General features: G+C 48.6%; 1 protein-coding gene and 1 pseudogene across 6 annotated transcripts in view; both read left to right on the top strand.

The window, feature by feature from the left end:
* The window catches only part of LOC127046359 (scavenger receptor cysteine-rich type 1 protein M130-like), an 809546-nt gene that overhangs the window by 798623 nt on the left and 4923 nt on the right, over positions 1 to 6000 (top strand). The gene's annotated exons all lie outside the window — the stretch shown is intronic.
* The window catches only part of LOC127046376 (scavenger receptor cysteine-rich type 1 protein M130-like), a 45735-nt pseudogene that overhangs the window by 36525 nt on the left and 3210 nt on the right, over positions 1 to 6000 (top strand).

The raw sequence follows: 6000 nt of genomic DNA, 5'->3' as shown, positions 1-6000 counted from the left end.
GGGTCCTGATTGGTATCACTGTGTGAAATGCCCCTGTAACAGCAGGGGGACTGCAGGATGTCAGAGTGAGGGGTGATACAGGGCTGAGTGGGGTGGCCGAGAGTGCCTGTTAACTCATCTCTCATTTAATATTTCATTAACTGTCTGGCAGTGGAACAGCCCAGCCATGAAATCTGGAGATGATACTAGCTAGGGAGTGTCACAGTTTCAGGGAAGCTGCATCTGTATGTAGGGGTCCCCTTACTAACATTAAGTGGGGGTGGTTTGGTTGGCTAGCTCCTGGTACTAAAAGAATGGGGAGAGGCCAGTGCTCCAGGTCAGCCTGATTGACAGGGCAGGCAGGCTAATCAGGGAGCCAGGAGGCCAGGGTGGGCCCTGACATCCACATGAGCTGGAGCTGCCTGGTCAGACAGAGTGGGGCTGAGCTAACTAGAAAGCATGAGTCCAAGCTGATCTGGGGACCAGAGCTGTGCCAGATCCAGAGGGAGGGCGGCTCCAGGCACCAGCACAGCAAGCAGCTGCCTGGGGCAGCCAACAGAAAGGGGCAGCACGTCCGGCTCTTCGGTGGAAATCTCTCACTCCCTCATGGAGTGAAGACCTGCCTCCGAATTGCCACTGAAGAATGAAGCCGATCATGGCTTTTTTTTTTTCCGCTGCTTGGAGCGGCAAAAATGCTGGAGCCAGCCCTGTCCAGAGGGCCCAGAAAAGCAGCCCAGAGAGAGCAGACCCTGTGCTGGGAGCAGAGCTGCAGCTCCAAAGCCAGAGGCACAACCCAGAAAGAGCAGACTTGCCCTGGGAGGAGAGCAATAGCAACCAGAGCTAGAGGGGCCAGTGAAGCAGCCCAGGGAGCTGGAGGAAGAGCAGTAGCTTCAGCTGTCTGAGGTAGAGTGGAGCTGGAGCTGAGACAGTGGCGGAGCTGGGGCTGCAGCAGTTCGGAGGTGGGTGCAGTGAGCAGCTGGGGAGAGTGATTGGGATCGACAGGGCAGGGGCGACAATGGGAAGAAGGGTCTGGTCACTTAGAGCCTGAGAGCTTGTGGCCACCACCAGAGCAAGTGTCCAACCCGTAGCATCCCTGCAGCACAGCCAGGGCCTGAGAAGGAGGTCTGGGAGCTACAAGGAACAGACTGGGAACTGCCCTGACATTCCAGAGACACTGTTTGTGATGTTCTCTGCCACAGAGCAGGGTGATGTTTTCCTTTAATCTTTCTCATTTTTCCTTATTCCTTTTTAAATTAATTGCTGATTAAATAAATTGTATTTGCTTTAAACCGTATGTAATAATCAGTAGGTCGGGGAAGCATCCAGTGCAGAGAGAGCTCCCTGGAACGGGGACACCCTAGCCCTTGACCTAGGTGACCACAGCAAGGTTGGAGGTCAACCCCCCAGGAATCCTGGGCCCAGTCTTGTTGGGGTTACAAGGATTCTGCAGACAGGAGAGTCCTCAACGGCAGGGAGGCCTCTGAGTAAAAGAAATGGGAGCGAGGACTCAGATCTTTCCCCTATCCCATTTCATCAGGGTAGTGCAGAAGTCAGGAAAGTTCCCCACGATAGGGGGACCATTCCTCCGCTTATATGTATCCCCACAGTGATCCACTCCAAGAGTGCTCAGTCAGGTCTGAAGCCTCTAGCCATCACCTATCTCTGGGCAGGATCCATCTGTTCCACCTCCTTCTGACAAGGGGGTTTTAAGGCTGCACAGCCCCCTGCCTTCCACTGTGATACCCCCAGCAAACCAGTCTGCCTACAGGCCAGCCTCCATGTTGTGCATTCTCCCCAAGGGCTATGAGCAATGTATTGCCAGCAGTTACAAGTCACAACTCAGCTCTCTTTCAACAGTATCACAGAGAAAACATTAAAAATTCCTCCACACTTACTGAACGTACCAGAAATCACTTGTCTTCGTCATGGGCAGCCCAGCAGACCAACCTCCCTTGAACCATTCAGTGTTGGAATCCCCGTGGACAGAAGGTCCTGTCCTTTTGCTGAATCAAAATGAAGACTCTGAGTATGTTTAAACTCAGCCTTTCATATCAGAAATCTTTCTTTGTTTCTTGGTCTCTGGGAACCCAGTTTATACTAGTCTGTGTAAATGACCCCAAAGGCTGTTACCTTTCTGGAGTTGTTTATAATCTTGGTGATTTGCCTTAATCATCACTGACTGTTTTTTAATTCCTGGAGGAGCTGTGGTAACCCTCCCACGTGCAGCAGAACACAATACATAAACCATTCACAGATTTAATGCAGTGGTTCCATACTGCATGGGGTTGCAGAATCTGGCAGAGGGAGAGATTCTGAATATCATTGAGGAGAGACATCATGGAGAGGAACCTAGAGACGTTGTAATTATTGTCAGGGGGAAAAGGTATTTAAAAATAGAGCTGTGGTAAATAGTTGTTATCAGAGTTATCCAGTAGAAAGTGCATACTTAGAAAGGAGAAATGCGGGAAAGGAACATTATACTGTATAATAACCATATGTGGAACTTATCAAGGATTTTACATCTATAACACACTGTACAAACATTAGCTACCAGCTCTATGGAAAGAAGGCAGAGAATGGGATTGCCATCAACATACACGTAACATTCACTACTTTGCAGTAAGACAATGACTCTAATCAGATCTCATGCTTCAGGGCTTCAGCCAGTCACCTGCAGGGGTCAGGGAAGAATTCTGGGAAGCCCTTATATTTGTTGTTTGTTTTTTGTCCTCCTGTGGAGCATCAGACATTAGCTAGACATGGAGCTATGATACTGGATGGGCTGGACCAGTCCTCTGAGGTGGTACAGAGAAACCTCTTTCTAAGATGTCTTGCTGGTGTGTCTTTTTCAGCTGCTCAGGATCAAACCGACTGCCAGACTGGGGTCAGGAAAGAATTTTCCCCAGGTCAGACTGGGAAAAAGGGACATTTGGGGATTTTCATCTTTCTCTGAACCATGGAGCATGGACCACCTGCCAGGATTATCTAAGCATTTCTCACCTAGTCAGTTCCCTGCCATTGCAGGAGCTTGGGACATTGGTGGTACCTTATTCCCTCCTGCTTTCTGCCTATGGCACACAGTAGCTTATTCTTGGTTCAAACATAGGAGTATCTGGGTGAAATGTAGTTGCCTGTGTTATACAGGAGGTCACATTAGATGTTCTAATGGTCCCGTCTGGCCTTAAAGTCTATGGAAAAAAAGTATCACAATTTTCAGATGGGTGTAAACACCAGCGTAGGGGAAGAATTATTTAAACTGCTCCAAAGGGGAATAGCCAGGAATACTGGGATGAGATAAAAAAGGGAACATTTAAGATGAATGTGAGGAAGCTTCCTGACAGCGAACTAGCCCTGCGAACCATCATCAAAGGGCTGTTGTGGAAAGGGACGTCTCCGTCACCTGGCTCATTTAAATCCAGCCTGGACAGATCAGTGGGAATGCGCTGTAGGGTTCAGGCTTGCACAGGGCCCAGGGGGAGGGGCTGGATGATCTCATCATGTTTCCCATCTCTGGTTTCAATTACCCTGTGCAAACCATGCCCTTTGTTTTCAGGTTCCAGAAGACCCTTGGATCCCTTCTCTGAGGCCGTATACGAGGAGATTGATTATAACCTGATGAGAGAGAAGCAGGAGCTGTTCAGTCGCTCAGGTCTGTGTGTCTCACTCCTATCTAATGCCCTTTCTATCTGAGGCCCTGACCCAGCGTTAAATCACTGCAGCTTCAGCCCTATCAGCTTGTCATTGGAGCTGGGCACAAGTCTTCATTCCAAAATGATTTGGGGAAAAATGCAGATTTAGAGACACTGAAGCATTTCACAAATTCTTGTCAGTTTCACCCACTTGTTCCAAAACCAGACAAAAGTTCATTTCATTTCAATATTTTCTAAAGAGTTTTTTAAAATTTGATATTAATTTTCAATTAGAAATTTCTTTAATTTTATCTATAAAATATTTTTAAAATAAGAAATGTCCAAAAGAACATCAAAAGGTTTCATCAACATGAAACTTTTTTTTTTTACTTTTGCATTTGCCAAAAATTTCAAAAAAGCCATTTTTGGCTCAGTCCAAACAAATAAATAATCTGGAAAGACCATGGAGATCTGATTGACTAATTCATGTGGGAGGTGGGTATTTACCCTGAAGAAGGAGGAGTCCCCTCTGTGGCTGAGGAGGCCAGTACTATTGTGGAACTTCCCTGGACCAGCCGCCAGAGACGTGCCCTTCACTCACGCCAGCATCTTTCAGGTCAGATTGTAGCATCCCTCAGCCACATTTACCTCAATAACATAGAGATTTCTCTTGGGGAGTCTGTGTCAGCCTCTCCCCGCTCAGAGTCGCTCTGAGTCATCATCTCCTGCAGAAGAAGGAACAGATTGAGACTGGAAATCCCGCTCCAGGCCCTGGATGTGTTCCCAGTCCCACAGTTCTGCTGTTCTCATTGTGATGAATTTCTGGTTCTCGTCTCTCCAGTCTCCTATTCAGATGACTCAGTGATGAAGCTGCAGTATTACACCGGGGACAGCGAGGGGGAAAACGAACCTGGATCAGAACAAGGTAATGGGGGAGGGGCAGACTCAGGCCGAGAGACTCAAATCTGAGCAGAGAACAGAATTTCTATGACACTTTCTGCAATCGCAGCCATTTCCCCTCACATGTTTCCCATTTTACACAGTTGGGTCTAATCCCATTGAACAGGATTTCTGTCAGAATCTCAGGATGGGAACATGTGACCATTTCCTGAGCACACACCCCTGGGAGTGGCTCCCAGTGACCTCCCCAGGTGAAGAGCTGGGGGAGATGAGTCAGTCTCTTTGCGTGGAAGGCGTCATTGCCCAGCAGGGCTCCTCTCTCATCCCTGAGACAGAGGAAGGGGGAAGATTGTACTATGTTATAATCACAGATGGGCTCAACCCAAATCACTGATCCGAACCCACCAGAATTTTAGTGGAGGAGAATTTGCTGATTCTGACTCTTAACTCTGGATCTCAGTTTTGGGGCTAACACCTGTCACTGTACCAGGCTAAAGCAAAATCCTGGATCTGAACTTCTTGGCCTGACCCCATCTCTAATTATAAATGGGGTGGCATTTCTACCACAGCTATTATCAAGGGAGTCCATGAATTTGGGCCCTTTGGGAGTTTAACTTGTGGCTGGGGGAGGAGACACTGAGCAGATGAGTCAGTTCTGCTGAGAAGCTGGAGCACTGCCACACTCAGCCCTGGACTGCCTGAGAGGCTAATGGAGAGCAGGAACTCACAAAGGATCAGAACAGGATCCCCTCCCCTGTGTCCCAACCTGTTATCTCAGCACAGCCCAGATCCTGCTCCCACTGAAACACAAACAAGAGTTGGTGTTGGATTCTGCAGGGACAAGGTTGGCCCCTAGTTATTTCTGTGACTTCAGTTTTACTGTAGTTCTCTGACTTGTGCCCTCTCATCATGGGCCTGCTACGACTTCCCTCATGTGCCATGATACACAGCTCTAGTTATAAGGGACACCTGTGCTGAAGAGACGCTGCTGGTGCCAGGGGCTGAGTGTGGTGTTTGCTGTTTCAGAGGAAGCTTCCCCAAGGGGGTCTCAGCTGGATTACGATAACGTGGAGGAGCCTGCCTTGAACGACGTCCCCCAGACTCCAGACAGCCGAGGTGAGCACTGAATCTGCCTCCTGGAAGCAATGTCACCCTAATGAAAAACTAACTGTATTTCCCAGTAGGGACAATAGTGGTTTGTTAAGAAAACCACAAAGTTCACCCACCAGTATTGTCTATTGGCGTAACACTGGGGGCGCTGAGCAGGTACATTACAAGAGCTGTGTAGAGGCCCAGGGGTAGGGAAGCATGTGAGATCCTAGGTCATGACAGAGGCCCATTACAGGGATGGAAGGAGCAGTTTGCTCATGAGCTGCCCACGCGGTACTGGCTCAGGTCACTGATCTGTGACCCACACTGCCGTGAGCACTAGGGTTACTCACTATTGGTAAAAATAATGCATCACAACAGAGACCTTTACATAGTGGCAATG

This window comes from Gopherus flavomarginatus, chromosome 1 (assembly GCF_025201925.1).
Source record: "Gopherus flavomarginatus isolate rGopFla2 chromosome 1, rGopFla2.mat.asm, whole genome shotgun sequence".
NCBI classification, from domain to species: Eukaryota; Metazoa; Chordata; order Testudines; family Testudinidae; genus Gopherus; species Gopherus flavomarginatus.
This window is presented reverse-complemented; position numbering and strand designations above follow the sequence as displayed.